Below are 21931 nucleotides of genomic sequence, written 5' to 3' on the forward strand. Positions count from 1 at the left end.
TTGTTTTTTTAATCTAGGGACATGGTACAAGGAGTGAAGAAAGAGGTACTTGCCAGATTCCAACAACTGAAAGCAGAGGCAGGAAGCTAGGAACGAGGATAAAGAAAAGACAGTGATAAACTAAAAATACATACAGTGTACTAATTTTTCCTTTTTTATTATGTAGCTGCTTTGTTCTTATGGAGGTAGCTTAAAAAATGTCTCAAACGTTTGATTAACTCATCGTACATGCAGTTTGCCACAGAGGCCCTGATAGTTCCATAGTCCTTGTCTCCCATGAGAGAGACCCAGGTTCGGTTTCTGGCAAGTGCACCTCAAGCATAGGCCCCACCCAGCTTTCAGTAAAAATGTGTGCATGCTACCATGCTGAACCGATTTCAGTAGTGCTTCTGGACTAGAGTGGATTAGAAAGACAGACTTGGTTCTGAAAAGTAGCTACTGAAAACCTTAAGAAGTTCAAAGGTCTGATGCACAAGTACTCATGGGGCTCCCATAGGGCTGGGCAGTGTTTAATTCTGTTTTTGTGTGGTTACCAAGAGTCAGACGCCCACTCAATAACAGTTAACAGTAACAGCAACAACCAGACTCAAAAGGTTCAGTAAGATTGAATTCTTTCTCTTGTTTTCTTACCAGAATTTCTACCTCCCTTAGAGAAAGAGATGTGAATGGCAAGAAACTATTTTTTAAAATCATTTTATTAGGGGCTCATACAACTCTTATCACAATCCACACATCCATCACTTGTATAAAGCACATTTGTACATTCATTGCCCTCATCATTCTCAAAATATTTGCTCTCCACTTAAACTCCTGGCATTAGGTCCTCATTTCACCCCCTCTCCCTGCTCCCCTTGTAAAGAGACTATTTTTGAGCCTCTATATCAGACACTTTAAATATACACATATATAATGACATATATTTATTTATGTGTATATATATATGTATATATATATATATATATATATATATATATATATATATATATATATATATGAAGGAGAGTGTGGTATCAGGATTGGAGAAAGGCTTATTAACAACCTGTGCTTGCTTGCTGAAAGTGAGGAGGGCTTGAAGCACTTTCTCATGAAGATTAAGGATTGTAGCCTTCAATATGAAGTACAACTCAATGTAAGGAAGACCAACATCCTCACAACTGGACCAATAGATAACATCATAATAATGGGAAAAAGGTAAAAGTTGTCAAGGATATTTTCTTATTTGGATCCACAACCAATACTCATGGAAGCAGAAGTCAAGCGATCTAAAGACATACTGCATTGGGTAAACCACTGCATGAGACCGCTTTACAGTGTTGAAGAACAAGGATGTAGCTTTGAGGATTTAGCTGTGCCTGATCTGAGCCATGGAATTCTCCATCACATCACATGCATGTGAAAGTTGGACACTGAGTAAGGAAGACTGTAGAAGAATAGATGCAATTTAATTGTGATGCGTTGAAGTATCATGGATTGCTAAAAGGACAAACAGATCTATATTAGCAGAGGTAAGGCCAGAGTGCTCCTTAGAGGTAAGGATGGCGAGACTTCATCTTACAAACTTCAGACATATTTTCAGGAGAGACCAGTCCCTAGAGAAGGACATCCTGGTCACGTGGAGTGGCAGTGAAAAAAATGAAGGTCCTCAATGAGAAGAATGGACACAGAGGCTGCATCAATGGGCTCAGACCTAGAAACAATTGTGAAGTTGCCCCAGGACCATGCAGTGCTTCATTCAGTTGTGTCACTGTGGGTTGAAGCTGACTAGATAATATCTAACAACAACATATATGTAATTATATATAAAGTTCTTTATTATCTTTACAAACAATTGTATGAGTATTATTATCACTTCTATTTAATCAACACAGAAACCGACCAACAAAGGCATAAGTAGTTTGTTCAATGTAATACAGATGCACACAAAGAATTCAAATCTAGACCTGTCTGGCTCTAAAATATGTGGTTTGACAGTGCCGTACAATGTTTTTCAATACAAGGGAGCTTCAGAAAGTTCATGGGGGGAAAGGCATTATCTTTTCGTTGTACTAGTCCCAGAACCTTTTGAAGCCCCTTCATGCTCGCCCCAGGTGTTAACGGTGATGTTGATGACAATGGGGGTGGTGATGGTGATGGTGATGGTGGAGATGCTGTTGATAATGTGTACGATGCTGATTGAAATACGCTGATAAACTCAATTCCAAAAATATCCCATTCTCATGGTTTTAGGAATAGAAACAAAAAAACATGTTAACAATCAACACAAGAGGGACGTGTACACCAGATGAAGGAAAATTGAGAGACCTTCTAAAGAAAGCCTGTCCACTCTTGAATTGAAGCAGAGAGGCCACTTCAGCAACACGTTTGCTATTTCATTTTTATCCTTAAGTGATTTAAAAACTAACTATTATCTTTTGGTTACATTTGAGTGAGTATTAATTAGACATTAAAGCAAAGTTTGTTCATGGCCTTCAGTAACACCACAGGTGGCTTAATCAAACCTGATTTTTTTTTTTTGTAAAAACACATACACAGTAAAATACTCTTGCCTCCCACAGTTTTAGACACAATGGTCAATAAAGGACATTGGTTACATTCTTCACATTGTGCCAATAATGTCATGGTTTCTGTTCTGATTGTTTTACTTTCATTTTCTTAACCTCCTACGCCCCAAACTTTGGTTTTATGGATATCTAGCGATGATATAGTCAAGAGTGACAGTTTTTACTCTCCTTTAAATTATAATTTAAAGGTAATGTCAGGGGATAGTTTCAACACCAGGTTTGGAGAGCAATTCAGAGCTATAGTTCAGGGGTCGTCTCCAGATTAAATAGGTCAACTAGATAAATTCTTTAAGAATTTGAAGGTATGACCTACATTTTTCTCTCATTTCATCAGAATTTTTCTATTATGTTTATTATGAGAATATTCAGTTGTAGTAGTTGGGTACCATCTAGTTATACTGGTCAAAAGGTGAAGGAGGTCGTGATTCAGATAGAAAGCTAGTCTTTTTTTTTAAACTAGTCTTAAAGTGTCTGAGGTGTTCATCTTTTTCTCTTGTTGCAGACAAATAAACATTAACTATGTCCCAGATGGCCACATGTAGATTTGTAAAATGTCAGACACCATTCACTATACCTGGAGGTAGAATGTAAACTTTAAAAACTATCTTCTACAAATTAATTAGGTTGTCCCATAAGATCAAGTCAAGAGCCCCAAACAAAGAAAATTAATCCCATAAAGCGATTGGTTATTTCTAGTTAGTATGAGCATCTTGTTTATTGTTAGATCCCTTTAAGATGGTTCTAATTTATGACACCATGGCAACAAAAGGAAACACTACCTGGTCCTACACCATCCTCGCAGTGGTAGTTACATTTAAACCCTTTTTTTGTTCAGCCACTGTGCCAATCCATCTCGCTGAAGGTTTTCTTCTATTTCTCTGACCTGCTAGAGAAGTGGTTCTCAACCTGTGGGTCATGACCCCTTTGGGAGGTCAAACAACTTTTCACAGGGGTCGCCTGAGACCATCAGAAAACACATAAATATTTCACAATATATTTACATATTGTTTTGTGATTAATCACTTTGCTTTAATTATTTTAATTATGTTCAATTTGTGACAATGAAAATATAGCCTGCATATCACGTATTTATGTTAGGATTCATAATAGTAGCAAAATTACAGGTATGAGGTAGCAGTGAAAATAATTTTATGGTTGGGGGGGTCACCACAACATGAGGAACTGTATTAGAGGGTTGCAGCATTAGGAAGGTTGAGAACCACGACTCTAAAGAATCTACAGCCCCCTTTGGTGTGGGGTGGGGGTTATTATTATACAACCATATACAGCTTACCAAGAAGAATGCCATGGTGGCCAGCATTTACTAACCGCTGTTCTGGTCAGTGCCATCATGCATGGATCTTGACAAAATAGGAGAAAAGTAAGGAACCCAAATTCTTAAGAGTTCCAGACCAACTGAACCTCTATCCTAAAGTCCTGAGACTATCATCTTGAGATGTTTCATAAAGTATTAATTAAACCATCCTGGGAAGCATCTTTTAGCTAAATAGCAGACTGTTCATAAAAGAAAAATATACTTAAAAGCTTGATGGTAAACAAGCAGCCATTTAGCTGAGAAGCAACAAAGCCCACATGGAGGGAGCACACCAGCCTGTGTGACCACGAGGTACCGAAGCCATCAGTTATCAGGCATCATCAGAACAAAAAATCATATCATTGTGAATGAGGGGGCATGTGTGGTGGGGACCCAAAGCCCATTTGTAGGCCACTAGACATCTGCTTACAGAAGGGTCTCTGGGAGGAGATGAACCAGTCAGGGTGCAATGTAGCAACGATGAAACATATAACTTTCCTCTAGTTCCTAAATGCTTCCTTCTCCCCCACTATCATGATCCCAATTCCACCTTACAAATCTGGCTAGACTAGAGGATGTACACTGGTACAGATAGGAACTGGAAACACAGGGAATCCAGGGCAGATGATCCCTTCAGGATCAGTGGTGTGAGTTGCGATACTGGGAGGGTTGAGGGAGGGTGGGTTAGAAAGGGGCAACCGATTACAAGGATCTACATGTAACCTCCTCCCTGGGGGATGCACAACAGAAAGTGGGTGAGGGGAGACATCAGACAGTGCAAGATATGACCAAATAATAATTTATAAATTATCCAGGGTTCATGAGGGAGGGAGGAATAGGGAGGGAGGGGGAAAATGAGTAGCTGATTGCAGGGGCTTAGGTGGAGAGCAAATATTTTGAGAATGATGAGGGCAAGGAATGTACAGATGTACTTTACACAATTGATGTATGTATGGATTGTGATAAGAGTTGCATGAGCACCTAATAAAACAATTTTAAAAACAAACAAAATAAAATTATTGCCAATTAGTTAAAAAAAGAAAGGAAAAGTATTACAGTGAATACTGTACAACTTAAAAAAAATCATCTCTCAACAAACTGGACCGTGAGGCTTTGCAGGTCCTCTTTCCAGCCAGCGCCGAGCCATGAGCATCTCTCTGGACAACTGGCACAAGCGCTGCAAGACAGGGGGCAAGAGAAAGTCTTACCACAAGAAATGGAAGTATGAGCTGGGGTGCCCGGCTGCCAACACTAAGATCGACCCCGCAGCATCCACACAGTTCATGTGAGAGGAGGCCACAAGAAGTACAGGGCCCTGAAGCTGGACGTGGGGAACTTCTCCTGGAGCTCTGAGTGTTGTACCTGCAAACAAGAATCACTGATGTTGTCTACAACGCATCCAACAATGAGCTGGTCCACACCAAGACGCAGGTGAAGAACAGCATCGTGCTCATGGACAGCACACCGGACCAACAGTGGTACAAGTCCCACTGTGCACTGCCCTTGGGCCGGAAAAGGGGGGCTAAACTGACTCCTGAAGAGGAAGAGATACTAAATAAAAAGTGATCAAAGAAAATTCAAAAGAAATACGATGAACAGAAAAAAAAAAGCAAAAATCAGCAATTTTCTGGAGGAGCAGTTCAGCAGGGCAAACTGCTCACTTGTATTGCTTCAAGACCAGACCAGTGTGGATGAGCAGTCGGCTAGGTGCTAGAGGGGAAGGAGCTGGAGTTTCATCTGCGGAAAATCAAAGCTGGCAAAGGGAAATAAATCTTCCCATCCTAGCACATGTATTGAGGGTGTTTATTCTATGAAAAAAACTTCATCTATCCTGAGGTGAGGACCAGGTAGTACGTCAGGGGCCAACTAAAAAGGAGGCGGAGAAGGGGGGGAAAGGAAATGGGTAGTGGAGGAACAGGGCACTAACCCACCCAAGGGGAGGGTATTGTTTATATCTCCCCAGGGAAAGAGGGACCAGACTTCAACCAGTGCTCCAAGATGTGAATGCATCATGCCGGCATGGGGTAGAAAACCAGTGGAGAGATCTGAGGGACCAGTCCCAATCCCAACTACGTGAACACCTGCCCCTCGCCCAGAAGAATCTATTTCAGAGGACAGCACTGAAGCTGCAGCTCTGGGAGAGGGACATGTCTGATCAGAGCACACAGGAGCAAATGAAGGGGGAGGAAGAGAGAGTGGAGCACATCCTGGCCCACCAAGCCTTGAAGACGATATTCCCCCTCAGAGCAGCCAATCCACAGAGAAGATCATATGGCCGGCCCCACTATGAAACACGACATCCTCACTGACCCATAGCCCTACATGGGACAACACTGGAGACACAGTGTGTATCTGATCCCACCACAGGTAGGCGAAACACTAAGGGCATGCACTAGAACAGCAAGGAGAACAGAGCAACGAAGTCTCCAGGGAATACCAAAAATAGACTTTGGAGTCAGGGCTTGTCACCCCATCAGACTTGACTGGAAAACACTCCTAAAGACCAACAAACAGTCCTTGAACTAACTACAGGCTTTTCTTTTTTTGTTGTTGTTGGGTATTTTTTGTCATTGGCTTTTTGTTGTTGATGATAATTATGTTTTTTTACTTTTGTTGCTTTGTTTTGCTCTGTCTTGTTTTTGTGCATGTCATCATCTCCACAGGTCTATCTAAATAAAGTAGGCTCAATGAACAATCTGGAGAAAACAATGGGACCGAAGGTTCCAGGGGGACAGTAGAGAGGGGGAGGTGGGGGGAAAGGAAGTGGTGTTAACAAACCGAGGGACAAGAGAACAACAAGTGATCCAAATTGATGGTGAGGCAGGTGTAGGAGGCCTGGTAGGACGTGATCAAGGATAATGTAACCAAGAGGAATTACTGACACCCAAATGAAGGTTGAGCATGATAGTGGGACAAAAGGAAAGGTAAAGGAAACAGAGGAAAGAATTAGGAGGCAAAGGGCATTTATAAAGGAAATAACACAGGCATTTACATATGTAAATATATGAGGATGGGGAAAATCAATGTGCATATATTTGTAGTTTTAGTATTAAGGTAGCAGATGGACTTTGGCCCTCCACTCAAGTACTCCCTCAATGCAAGAACAGTTTGTTCTATTAACCTGGCATTCTATGATGTTCACCTTCCCAACATGATCACTGAAGACAAAATGGGTGCATAAGCAGATGTGGTGAAGAAAGCTGATTGTGTCTAGCTATCAAAAGCTATAGCATCTGGGAATCTTAAAGGCTTGCAGATAAACAAGAGGACATCTAGCTCAGAAGCAACAAAGCCCACATGGCTGAAGCACACCAGCCTGTGGGATCACGAGGTGTTGATGGAATATAGTATCAGGCATCAAAGAACAAAAAATCATATCATTGTGAATGAGGGGATAGTACGGAGTGGAGACCCAAAGCCCATCTCTAGGCAACTGGACATTGCCTTACAGAATGGTCGCTGGGAGGAGACGAGCCAGTCAGGGTGCAGTGTAGCAATGATGAAACCTACAACTTCCCTCTAGTTCCTAAATGCTTCCTCTCCTGCCCCCATCCTCCACCAACTATCATGATTCCAATTCTACCTTACAAATCTGGCTAGAACAGAGGATGTACACTGGTACAGATAGGAACTGGAAACACAGGAAATCCAGGACAGATGATCCCTCTGGACCAGTGCTGAGAGTAGTGATATTGGTAGGATTGTGGGAGGGTGGGATGGAAAGGGGGAACCAATTACACGGATCTACATATAACCTCCTCCCTGGTGGACAGACAACAGAAAAGTGGGTGAAGGGAGACATTGGACAGTGTAAGGTATGATAAAACAATAATAATTTATAAATTATCAAAGGTTCATGAGGGGGTGGGAAGCAGGGAGGGAGGGGAAAATGAGGAGCTGATACCAAGGGCTTAAGCAGAAAGCAAATTTTTTTGAGAATGATAATGGCAACAAATGTACAAATGTGCTTGACATAATGGATGGATTGTGATAAGAGTTTTATGAGCCCCCAATGAAATGATTTTTTAAAATCACCTGTATGAAACCATATGGTAAATGATTACTCAAAAGCAAAAATGGAAATATAAGGGGACAGCAAAACCAGATTACAGGGAGTGAGTTGTAGACAAGGAAATTAATGAGAATGATAAAGCATTGAGGAAAATGTAATCAGCATCACTGAAATGTTTGCTTGGTAATTGTTAAACCTAATTTGTAATATGCATTTTCATTAAGAACTAAATATTACATATTTTAAAAACATATATGCATCCTAATATTCACCTTTTCCTCCTTTCTCTTTATGTAGAGATTACTGATACCACTCACATGGGTCGTGCTATGCAAACTTTCCTGTTTTCAGTGCCACCTGTCCCACTTCTATAAACACAAAGTGGCTACTACCTAAGGACTACTTCACCCTCTCCCTACCTGATGTCTGGTTGTCACAAATGAGCTCTAGGTTCTCTATATGTACCAATCCCTCTCTTTTCATACAATAGTTCAGATTTGGGTGGAATTGAGTTATATTGCTCAATATGATGTCAGTCAAATATATCCATGATGTAGAAAGTTTTGTGAATGCATTTTTCCTTATCCCTGAGTAATATTCCATTGTATGTGCTTACCAAATTAGGTCAACCCACGCAAGTTCAAGGGCACAATCCTCCAGACTAACAAGTCTTTCCAAGACTTCAGATGCCAATCTCAAGTTAGAGTATTACCAAAATGATCGCACGTCTGACCCACTGACTCCCGCTACTCCCTGATGGAAATTCACCAGAAGAAAACACAGAACTCCAGAAAGCAATATCCATATGATTCAGTGTTAACATGGCAAAAAGGATACACATAGGTACACAGGGTGAAAGGTTTGCAGTGTGAAGCTCTCATGTCCAAAGGTTTGTAATATCATCCCATGTGCAGTGACGTCTTTCGGCAACCAAGAAGCCTTTGGAGTATCTGTGTCCAGACCTTTTATATACTATTGCATAGGCATGATCTGGCAGGGCCAACTCCCACCTGAGTCAACTCATTATGATCTGGAGGCTTCATCCAAAAACTTCAATCATGGGGGAAATTCCAAGGTGTTAAAAGTTGTGTCTCAGGAAATAAAGACAAAGTCAAAATTCTATAGATAAAATTAAATTCCTTATCCCATCTCATTTGCTATTTAGATTAAATAGAGAAAATATCTTTTGATACAAAATGCAAAAAGTAAACAGGACACCTATTTTGAGTGTATGGAAACTGCTAAAACTACTGGGCAATAAAAGAAATAAAAAGTGAAGAAAATTTAAACTCTTCAATCAAATGAAAATGAAAAAACAACAACAAAATTTTGGGACACAGCAAAATCAGTGCTCATAGGCCAACATATAAATTCACACATGAAAAAAGAAGAAACAATTAAAATCCAAACATCTCCAACAATTAGAAAAAGAACACCAAAAGCTGTCCAGTCTCCAGAAGGAAAGAAATAATAAAGATAATAACTGAAATAATTGAAACAGAAAGAATCAATAAGACTAGAAGTTGCTCTTAATTTATAAATTATCAAGGGTTCATGAGAGGGGGGAGTGGGGAGGGAAGGGAAAACAATGAGAAGCTAATACCAAGGGCTCAAGCAGAAAATATTTTGGGAATGATGATGGCAACAAATGTACAAATGTGCTTGACACAATGGATGGATGGATGGATGATTGTGATAAAAGTTGTATGAGCCCCCAATAAAATGATTGAAAAAATAAGTTGGCTCTTACAAAACATACATGAATTGACATGTCCAACAAAGGAAATGACGCAAATAACATGAATAAAAAATAAAATAAGGTAACATCACAATAAGCCAGACACAAAAAGGATACTAGTGGAATACTAAGAGGATCTGTATCCCAATAAATTTGAAAAACTAAATATATGGACATATTTCTAGAAATACACTACCTACCTAAACTAACAAACTGAGATAGAAAATGCAAACAGACTCATCACCAAAGGAGAAATTTAACACATCATTAAAATATATTTTAACTCCTACTGCCAATAAAAAACAAAAAGATAGCTTCACTGAAGAATTCCACCCAGTGTTCAGACACGTACTGGTAGAATTCTATCAAACTATTCCAGAACAGAGAATGCCAAAACCAAAGTCACTGCTAGCGAGTCAATGCTGACTCCTGAAGACTACAGAACGGAGTAGACTGTCCTTGTGAGTATCCAAGATTGTAACTCTTTACAAGAGTAGAAGGCCCCATCTTTCTCCCAGAACATAGAAAAGGGAGGAATATGTCCATATTCATTTTATTTTATGAAGCAAGCATAATGCTAATACCAAAGCCTAACCCCTAAAAAATGATAATTAAAGCCAACACCCCTCATGAACATCGACACTAACATTTCTAACAAAATTCCTAGTCAACTGAATCAAACAACATATCAAAAATGATATATCATGACCAGGTGGGATTCATACCAAGTATATAAGGATGTTTCAACATGAGAAATACATTATTTCACCACATAAATGAAACAAAGGAAAATTGCCATATGATCGTATCAATTAATGCATAAAATAGATTTGGCAAATTCTACACCTACTCCTGATTTTTAAAAAACACTTAGTAAAATAGCAATAGAAATTACTCAACATAATTAAAGAGATATACACAAAGTTACCAGTCAATATCATTTTCCATGGAAAATGACTGAACGCATGCTCCCTTGCAAACAGGACCAAGAAAAGGATACCTTTATCACCATTCCTATTGAACATTGTAATGGAAGACCTAACCAGGAAAATAAGCTTGAAGGGAAATAAAAGGAATGCAAATTGGTAAGGAAGAAGTAAAATGATTTATATATGAAAAATCACAGGACTTAACAAGAAAGCTACCTAATAGAAGGATTCAGAAAAATGGCAGAGTACAGATCAGCATAGAGCAGTCAGCTGGATTCTTTTAATAAGCTCAGAAAACTAAAGATCTTGGAGATAATGATAAGCATGCTCTAATCCTTAAATATTTTCCCTGAAGATCAATTGTTCTCTCCTCTATACAAGTTTCAGAGAAACAAAGGACGGGTCAAAGAAAACTACAAACCACTATTGCAAGAAACCAGAAAAGACCTACAAAAATGGCAGAACACATCATGCTCAAGGATGGAAATATTTAGCATTGTAAAAATGTTAATACAACCCAAAGCAATCTATAGATATAAATCATTCATGGTCAAATCCCCTTATCTTTCTCAAAAAAAGAGGGAAAAATCAAAACATGAGGAAAAAATGACCAAAAATAAGGAAAATCCTGCAAAAGAAGAACCTAACAGGCCAGACTCTTCCCCTTCTCAAAACCTGCTCTATAGCTGTGGTAGTCAAAGCAGGCCGGGTCTGATTCCATAGCAGATAGATAAACCAATGGAGCAGTATTAAGGAACTATAAGTGAATTCATCAACTTATGGAATGACATCAAAGTCACCAATTAAAAGGACGTTTCAAGATCTATCTTGAGCATGAAGCAGGAAACCAGTAGAGAGGTCTGAGGGGCCAGCCCCAATCCCAACACCGTGGACAGCCGCCACTCACCCCAGAAGAATTTACTCAGAGGACAGCACTGAATCTGCAGCTCAGGGAGAAGGACATGTCTGATCAGAGCACATGGGAGCAAATGAAGGGGGAGAACGAGAGTGGAGCACATCCTGGCCCACCAAGCCTTGAGGACGATATCCCTGCTCAAAGAAGCCAATGCAAAGAGAGGAACATATGGCCAGCCCCACTATGAGACACAACACCCCTCACTGACCCATAGCCCTACAGGGGACAACATGGGAGACACAGTGTGGGAATTGCGTCCGATATGACCCCACCACACCGAAGCAAAACACTAAGGGTGTGCAATAGAATACAGGGGAGCAGAGCAAGGAAGTCCCAAGGGAATACCAAAAACAGACTTTGGGGCCATGGTGTGGCACCCCATCAGACTCGACCAAAACACACTCCTAAAGACCAACAAACAGACCTTGAACTAACTACAGACTTTTCATTTTTTTTGTCATTGGTTTTTTGTTGTCGTTGTTGTTTTATTTTGTGGCTTTGTTTTGCTCTGACTTATTTTTGTGCATATTATTATCTCTGCAGGTCTATCTAGATAAGATAGGCAGGATAACCAATCTGGTAACCAATCCTAACCCTACCTTACAAATCTGGCTAGACCAGAGGATGTATACTGGTACAGATAGATAGGAACTGGAAACACAGGGAATCCAGGACAGGTGAGCCCCTCAGGACTAGTGGTGAGAGTGGCAAGGTGGGGTAGAAAGGGGGAACCAAATACAAGGATCTACACATAACCCCCTCCCTGGGGGACAAACAACAGAAAAGTGGGTGAAGGAAGACGTCAGACAGTGTAAGACATGACAAAATAATAATAATTTATAAATTATCAAGGATTAATGAGGGAGGGGCAGGGAAGGGGGGCAAAAAAGGAGGAGCTGATACCAAGGGCTCAAGTAGAAAGCAAATGCTTTGAGAATGATGATGGCAACAAATGTACACATGTGCTTGACACAATGGATGTATGGATAGGCTGTGTGACGAGTTGTATGAGCCCCCAATAAAATGATTTTAAAAGAAAAGATCTAACTTGATCTGTCTGTCTGTGGTAGGAAAATATTTATGCATGTATAAGGAAATCTAGTCAACACAACTATTATTCAAATCTTTGCACCAAGCACTAAAACTAGTAATGAAGAAACTGAAAAATTATATCAACGTCTTCAGTATGAAATTGATCAAGCATGCAATCCATATGCACTGATTATTGTTGATGATTAGAATGCAAAAGTTGGAAACTAAGATGAAAGATCAGTAGTTGGAATTAAGTGGTAGAAATTAAGCTGGATTCTTTTGATAGAATTTTGCAACTTATTCATTGCAAGTATGCCTTTTTCAACACCACAATTAGGAACTGTACAGATGGACGTCTCTAGATGGAACATATAAAATCAAACTTACTACATCTGGGAAGAGATGATGGAAAAGCTACTACCTGCAGCCAAAGCAAGGTCAGGGGCTTGTTGTGAAGCAGTCATCAATTGCTCACAAGAACTGAAATATGGCCTTGAATACATACCATCCAAATTTTGAGAACATCTCAAGAATAGATTTAATGTATTGAACACTAATGTCAGGAGACCCGATGAGCTGTGGAAAGACATCAAGAATATCATACATGAAGAAAGCAAAAGGTCACTAATAAGACTCAAAACAAAGAAACTTTCAAAGCAGATGTCAAGAGAGACTTTGTAAATTACTCTTGAATAGTAGAGTAGTAAAAGGAAATGGAAGAAATGATTAAATAAAAGCTGGACAGAAATTTTCAAAGGGCAGCTCTAGAAGAAAAAGAAAAATATTATCATGAAATGTACAAAGACCTGAAGTTAGTGCAAAGAAATAAAGGGAAAAATCAAGCCTTGAGTTGCAATATTGATATATTTGATGGAAAAATATTGAACAATGCAGGAAGTATCAAAAATATAAAAATGAATACACAGTCACTGAACTATAAAGACCTTCAAGTATTTCCAGAGGTGCATATGCTCAAGAACGTATGGGACTGAAGGAAGAAGTCCAAGCTGCTTTGAAGGCATTCGCCAAAACCAAAGCTCTAAGAACTGATAGAATACCAATAGAAATGTTTCAAAAAGCTAATGAAACACTGAACCACTCACTCGCCTATGCCAAGAAATTTGGAGATCAGATATCTGGCCAACCAACTGGAAGAGATACACATCTGTACTTACTCCAAAGAAAAGTGACCTAAAAATGCAGAAATTACCCAAAAAGTCATTATTAGCCCATGCAAGTAAAGTATGGCTGAAGACAATTCAACAACTATTTCAGCAGCACATCAACAGTGAGTTGCCAGAGGCCAGATTCAAAAGAAGACATTGAGCAAGGGATATCATTGCTGCTATCAGATGGATCTTGGCTGCAAGCAGAGAATAAGAGAAAAATAAATATTTTCTCGGGTTTTATTTACTATGCAAAGGCATTGACTGTGTGAGGAGCATCAAATTACGGATCGCATTGAGGGGAAAGGGAATGCCAGGACACTTCATCGTGGAACCTGTTTATCGATGAAGAGCCAGTCAAGCAAACAGCAAAAGGAAACACTGGGCTGTTTAGAATCAAGAGAGGTGCGTGTCAGGATGGCATCCTGTCCCCGTGCGTGTTCAGTCATATGCTAAGCAGATAATCCGAGAAGCTGCACTATATGAAGAGGGAGAAAGTACCAGGATCAGAGGGAGGCTTATTAACAATCTTCAATACACAGATGACACAACTTCCTTGCTGAAAGCAAAGAGGCCTGGCAGCATTTGCTATCAAGGATTGCAGCCTTCAGTATGGATTACCACTGAATGCAAAGAAAACAAAAATCCTCACAACTATGCAAATTGTTAACAGCATGATCAACAGAGAAAAGAGGGAAGTTGTCAACAATTTTGTTTTGGTTGAATCCACAATTAATGCTCAGAGGTGCAACCGTCAAGAGATCAAATTATATATTGCAGTGGGCAACTCTGCTTCACAAGACCTCTTGAAAGTATGGAAAAGCAAGGATGTCACTTTGACAACGACGGTGCAGCTGACTCCTCAGTGACCCCTAAGGAGCCCTGGTTGCAGAGTGGGTCATGCGTTGGGCTGCTAACCAAAACTTTCATAGTTTGAAACCACCATGGGAGAAAGATGAGGTTTTCTACTCCTGCAAAGAGCGATAGTCTCGGGAACCCACACAGGCAGCTCTACTCTGTCTTACAGGGTCCTTAGGAATTGGAATCACCTCTTACGTAAGTGGAAACTGAACATTAAATAAAGAAGACAGAGGAAGAATCAAAATCCACTTGAATGATGGTGCTGGCAAAGAATACTGAACATACTGTGGACTACCGTAAGAACAAAGACATCTGTCTTGGAAGAAGTACAGCCAGAATACTCCTTAGAATCAAGAATATGAGACTTTGTCTCAAGGACATTGGTCATGTTATTAGGAGAGACCAGCCCCTGGTAAAGGACATCGTGCTTGATAATGTGGAAAGACAGCAAAAAAGAGGAGGACACTCAACAAGGAAGGTTGACACAATGGATGCTAAAAGTAAACAGCAATTGGGAGGACAGTGCGGACAGAGCACTGCTTCTGTCTGTTGTACACAAGGTCACTATGGGTCAGAACAAACTCAATGGCATCTAAGAGCTTATTTTCAACAAAGGATTAAAAGCCATTAACTCAGTGGTTCTCAACCTGTGGGTCGCGACCCCTTTGGGGTCAAACAACCCTTTCACATGGGTCAGTTATGAAGTAACAATGAAAATAATTGTATGGTTGGGGGGTCACCACAACATGAGGAACTGTGTTAAACGGTTGTGGCATTAGGAAGGTTGAGAACCACTGCATTAACTGGAGAAGAAATGGTCTTTGTAACAAATAGGTGCAGGCACTAGCTAACTATTTGAAGAAAGATGACATATGCCCCATACCTGACATCATATACTAAAATTAACTCTCTAGAAAAATCAGCAACACCAGAGTAATTTTGCCCAGAGATAGAGCTCAGAAGGCAGGAAATGATAGGGAAGAAGAAAGATGGAAATAGTAAACACAGGAAGTGCTGTTACATGCTGGGCTGTAATCAGTGTCGTGAAATACAATGTGCATGAACTGAAGGATGGAAAACCAATTTGCTCTGTAAGCTTTCACTCAAGTCCAAATAAAACGTTGGGAGGAAAGGAAACGAAAATCTATGGATCATAACAGAGCACAGTGTTAGTCTCTGGTTTGGGACACATCATATAGGAGGATTGGTCACTGGAGGAAGACATTGTTCTTGATGGAATAGAATTCCAAAGTGGGCACAGGAGACCCTTGGTAAGGAATAAGGGCACAATAAATAAACCAGTGTCCGTGAGGATAACACACAATTACGCATGTTCGACAACATTTGGGCAATGATATTTCATCTGTGGCCCCATCTGTTCATCACGAGTTGGACTCTATCTACAGAGTGAAAGATGATTGAAGAAGGTCATAACTTTTCCCACTGCTACCTCCAGATGCCCACATATGAGGGGATACACTCCCCAAATGGAATTGTTTTCAAACCTGTGTATTTAAATTTTTTTTACAAAACAACCTATCACCTTCAAAATACTCTTCATTACACTTAATACATTTGTCAACTCTGCAGTTCCATTCTTGGAAGCATTTTTCAAATTCATCTGTTTGGATGGCTGACAGCACATCTCTCTTTTTTTCTTCACCTCTTCTATGTTGCCAAATCGTTGTCTTTTCATGTCCCTCTTCATTCTCAGAAACAAAAAGAAGTCTCACAGAGTGAGGTCAGGTGAGTTAAGTACATGGGGCATGAGAGGCATGCTGTATTTTGCCCAAAACTGGCACACTGTGAGCAGGTGCATTGTCGTAGTGGCAAAACCAGTCCCCCATCTACCACAAATCAGATCTTTTTTGCTGCACACTGTTACTCTATCTTTCCAGAAACTCCATATAGAAAGCCTGATTAACAGTCTGACCTGGTGGAATGAACTCCAAATGCCCTGAATTGACATTTTCATCCATTTGGGAAGTTGACAGACATACATCAACATTTCACCTTATTGAAATGAGAAAACCACTCTTACACTTGAGTTTTTCCCATAGCGCTGTCCTTGTAAGTTGTGTTCAACATCACAGCAGTTCCTTAGGGAACTGTTCCTGAGAAGGAAACAAAATTTCACAACTGCATGCTATTCTCGTAAATTGGCCATCGCACACACACACACAGATTCAAACTAAAGTGTTTTCACAAAAATTTCACTGTGACCAGAGAGAACCTCCCAGGCAATGCCACTGAGTGCACTAACTCAGAGGGAGTTGCTGGATGTTTGCCTGGTGGGGAAAATGTGCTCTGCCCAACAGAGTTTTTTTCCCTGATTTTTGGGGGGTACCCCCTCATACAGCTAACACTTTTAAACTCTACAACTGGGGTTCAATATTTGACCTAATTGAATCGCAGACTCTTGTTTTGCTCTGACACATGGGAGATCAACATAAACCAAATCACCATGACAGTAATCTAAAAAGAGAGAGAGAACACATGAGTCTTAGATGAGAAATCATTCTGTAAACACCAATATTGTGCTTAAGTGATCATGAGATTGGCATTTTGTTTTCCTTTTCCTTTCATTCTGTTTGCACCACACATGTGCAACTGAGTGGAGAGAATGTGGTAGTTGCATAATCTGGTGTCAACTTGATACTATTAAGAGTGAAGGGGCACTGACCCCAATCCCAACTATGTGGACTCCCCAACCTCAGAAGAATGTACTTCAGAGGACAGCACTGGGGCTACAGCTTGGGGACAAGGGCACATCTGATTAGAGCACACGGGAGAAATGAAAAGGGCTCAAGATGGAGGGGAGGACATCCTGGTCCATCAAGCCCTGAGGACAACGTTCCTGCTCAGAGCAGACAATGCACAGAGAAGACCATAGGGCCAACCCCACCATGAAACAGGATGTCCCTCACTAAATCATAGCGCTGCAGGGGACAACACTGTAGACACAGTGTGGGAATTACATACAATCTGACCCCATCATGCTGAGGTAAAACACTAAGGCCATGCAACAGAAAAGTAAGGGGAGCAAAGTGATGAAATCCCTGGGGAATACCAAAAATAGACTTTGGAGACAGAATGGGGCACCCCATCAGACTCAAATGGAAAACACTGGTAAAGGCAACAAACAGACCTTGAACTATTTATAGGCTTTTCCATTTTCGTCCGTGGCATTCTTTTTGTTGTTTTCTTGTTTTGTTGGTCTTGACTTCCTTTGTTGTTTTATTTGGCTTTGCCTATTTTTTGTGCTTATTAATGTCTCTGCATGTCTATCTAGATAATATAGGTGGTTTAAGTAACTGAGAGATTAAAAAATCTGGATCAATGGTTCCAGTGGGATACAGGAGAAGAGGAGGTGAGAGAAAGGAAATGGGGTGGAACCAACCCAGGGACAAGGGAATAACAAGCAAACCAAAATCAGTGGAGAGAAGGGCATAGGATGCCTAGTGGGGTTTAATCAAGGGGAATGTAGTGGTGAGAAATTACTAATGAATGCCGAATGAAGGCCAAACATGATGGTGGGACAAGAGGAAAGTAAAAGGAAATAAAGGAAAGAACCAGGAGGCAAAGAACATTTATAGAGGACTAAATATAGGCATGTACATATATATATGTGTATATATATAATGAGAGGGGAATAGAATTATGTGCTCATATCTATATATATGTTAAGAATTAAAGTTGTAGATGGACATTGGGCCTTGACTCGAGTCCTCCCTCAATACAAGAATACTTTGTTGTAACAATCCAGCATTCTGTGATGCTCACCTTCCTGACACAATTGCTGAAGACAAAATGGGTGCATAAGTAAAGGTTATGAAGAAAGCTGATGGTTCCTGGCTAATAAAAGATATAGCATCTTGGGACTTAAAGGCTTGGAGATAAACAAGCAGCCATCTAGCTCAGAAGCAACAAAGCCCACATTGAAGAAACACACCAGCCTGTGTTATCATCAGATGTCCATGGGATCAGGTGTCTAACATCTAACATATAGAACAAAAATCATACCCAATGTGAATGGAGGTGGGTGTGGGGAGACCCAATGCCCATCTGTACACAATTGAACATCCCTTCTCCCCACTATCATGACCTCAATTTTACCTTACAAATTGGATTATACCAGAACAGGCACACTGCTACAGATAAGAGCCTGCAACACAGGGAATCTAGGATAGAGAAACCCCTCAGGGCCAACAATGAGAATAGAGATACCAGGAGGATTAGGGGACGGTGCGGGGAGAAAGGGGAACTTGATCACAAGGATCAACCTATAACCCCCTCCCAGGGGGATGAACAACAGAAAAGGGGTGAGGGGTGATGGAGGACAATGTAAGATAAGGAAATAATAACCTATAACTTATCAAGGGTTCGTGAGCAAGGACGGGTGGGAAAGGACAGGGGAAGAAATGGGGAGCTGATATTAGGGGCTCAAGTGGGAAGAGAATGCTTTGAAAATTATGATGGCAGCATATGAGCAAATGTGTTTGATTGTGATGAGATGTAAGAGCTCCCAATAAAAATATTTTAAAAACATCGGAGTGTATAAGATATGACAAAATAATAATTTATAAATTATCAAGGGTTCATGAGGGAGGGGGGAGTGGGCAGGGAGGAGGAAAAAAGAGGAGCTGATGCCAGGGGCTTAAATGGAGAGCAAATGTTTTGAGAATTATGAGGGCAATGAATTTACAAATGTACTTTACACAATGGATATATGTATGGATTGTGATAAGAGTTGTATGAGCCCCTAATAAAATTGTATATATATATACATATAATTTTAAGAGTGAAGGGGTGGAGTCTAGTCTGTCAATCGGGTTGCAGCTTGATGAACTCATTTGGGGGCACAACAGAGAGAAATAGCTCACTTGCGGCCAGACACTCTTTCTCTCTGCTTGTCTCCCTGTGAGATATTCCTGTTGACAAACCCCATGAAGCTATGCTGATGGAGCCAGAGCCCTGGAGCTGGAGGAGCCACGTGGAGACCCCTGCCAGTGCTGAGATGCTTCCACCACCACTGGATCCACAAGATTTTCCACCCAATGGCCTGTGATCTTCCTGCATTTGGTGTCATTGCATGTGTTGTGTGATTCTGAAGAGGAATTTATAGATTGGTATTGGACATATGGACTATTATCAGACTTAAGGACTTCATCTGAACTGGGCTGAGATGTTTTCTTAATATAAATTACTCTTTGATATACAGTTCTCTATTACACACATATGAGTGTCTCTGGATTTGTTTCTCTAGTCAACCCTGACTAACACAGAGAACAATTGAAGAAAAAAGACTAGAAGCCCTGGGAAGTTCATGATCAGAAAGGGACGCAAGGTGAGCAGAATAGAGGCCGTAGCTGGGCTAAAAACAAACCCAAAACACCATCTTTGCTCTTTCCTTTCTCCTCCCCCTTTCTCCCCTTCACAATGCCTTTGTAGTCGAGACTGGAGAACACAGATGCACCCTTGCAGGGAAAAACAGGGGAGTGGCACTGCAGTTGACTGGGATAGGTAGGCATCCCAGTGCAGAATCTGAGGCTCAGGACTGTTTGAGAAACGCAGGTAGGCCACAGAGGATGCACACAGAGACTGGCTGAGCGAGCCGCCTTTCTGAAGCCCTCTCCAACCATCACAACTCCCAGTAACCTTTGGAGACCTCAAGAATAGTTTGTATTTTCTAAGTAACTTATGTATTTCTCCAACAACGTTATGGTCTAAAGAATATTACCTCTCTTTTTCACTTGAAGAAGGGGCTCTGGTAGTGTGGTAGATTATGCGTTGGACTGTTACTGGCAAAATCCAGTTTGAAACCACCGGCTCATCTGCAGGAGCAAGAGGAGGCTCTCTACTCCCTTAAAGAGTCAAGTCTCAGGACCCACAGGGCCCCTTCTACCCTGCCCTACAGGGTCCCTGTGCATGCACACACTTGAGGAATCTAAGTTGCCGGAAACACAGTGATTTGCCCAAGGCCACGCTACATGAAAGCTGTGGAAGCTAAAACAGACACTAACCCAGTGATTGTTCTAAGACACCAAACCTTAAGCCCTAATTTGAAACTCTTGGAATTGCAAACTAGAACGTTGTCCTCCATGAAGGGGAAGACAGTCTTATTTATCCCAACAGCCCCACTTGCTCTTTCTCCCTCCCCTCTTCTCTCCTAAGTGCCCCCCCCCCCCAGTCCCCCACCAGCTGCTGTTCTCCTTCAGACCACAGGACACTTCCAGCTCTGCATTCTGCCACAGGCCGGAGAAGCAAAAGCCACTACAACTAAAGGAAGCCATTAACGAAATCAATCCCTCTTTCTCCACCCTTCCTTCTCCTCTTCCCTCTCTCACCTTCTCCACTTCCCACACCTCCCTTCCCCAGCCTTACTTTCTGAAGACAACACTTTGCAATTCCTTAGAATGACAGCAAGAGCAACTATCAGGGACACTTTGAATTGGCTTCTGTCCCCTTTTGTGGGCTACGGATATCTGCGGTTGCCGGCGAGAATTCTCATTTCCTGAGGATCCTTCCTGCACGCCAGCTCCTGCTCTCATTTTGTGGTTGTTACTCCCAAGGCCAGCCCCTGGCGGGTGGGGGGATTAGTAATAGACAAAGCACCATCCTCCCAAGGTTTTTCTGAGTAAGAGCAAGAAAACACAGGAATTCAGAAGTGTTTAGGCCTAGATTTTGTTTTTACCTGTGCATGTTTGTTTGTTTTTTCCTTCCCCTGCTTTCTCTCCCATTCTAATCCCAGTATTACTGGTCAGCAGCCAATCAGCTAGCACTCCAGCCCTTGGTGAGAGTGACTCTTCTCTATGACAACCCATTGGGTTCAGAGAATACAGTCACCTCGTTTATAGCTGGCCTTTCCTCAGGGACCTAGCAAGGCTATTTTTCCATCAAATGTTTCTGGGAGAAGAGAGTCAACCTGGTCACGTGTGAATTCTTGTAGTCGGTGCTATATTAGAGCTTAAATTCCCGCACTAAGTTTTTGGGAGAAACTTATGGTTTATGATTTCAGTGAAAGCCCAAGATGTTTTTTGAGTCTCCATGTGGATTAAGGCTCTACTGAATATTTCCAGATCATTAACTCTGGCAAAGCGAACAAACAGCCTTGCCCTACTACAGCTCTCCCAGCCAGTCCTTCGAAAGACATCCAGCTTTTAGGGAATTTCCTGGGAATGTCCTTGTGGAACTTTGGGTATTAGGGTCCCATGGCCATGGCTACTTTGATCTTCTCACATAATGTAGGCATCTCAATCACGGTACCATTCCTGATTCTGTAGACCTGCCTGCAACTGTGTCATACTGATCGGCTTGCTAACCATGCTTTTGTGAGCATTTCCTTTGTCCTTCCAAGTCCTATTTAAACTATGGATTCTCTGTAAATCCTGGGATGCCATT

At 41.1% G+C, this 21931-nt stretch overlaps 1 pseudogene; it reads left to right on the forward strand.

The window, feature by feature from the left end:
* The first annotated feature begins 5021 nt into the window (after positions 1 to 5021).
* On the forward strand, positions 5022 to 5646 carry LOC142447087 (small ribosomal subunit protein eS8 pseudogene; annotated as a pseudogene).
* Positions 5647 to 21931: the final 16285 nt, after the last annotated feature.

Source organism: Tenrec ecaudatus, chromosome 4 (assembly GCF_050624435.1).
Source record: "Tenrec ecaudatus isolate mTenEca1 chromosome 4, mTenEca1.hap1, whole genome shotgun sequence".
Lineage (NCBI taxonomy): Eukaryota > Metazoa > Chordata > Mammalia > Afrosoricida > Tenrecidae > Tenrec > Tenrec ecaudatus.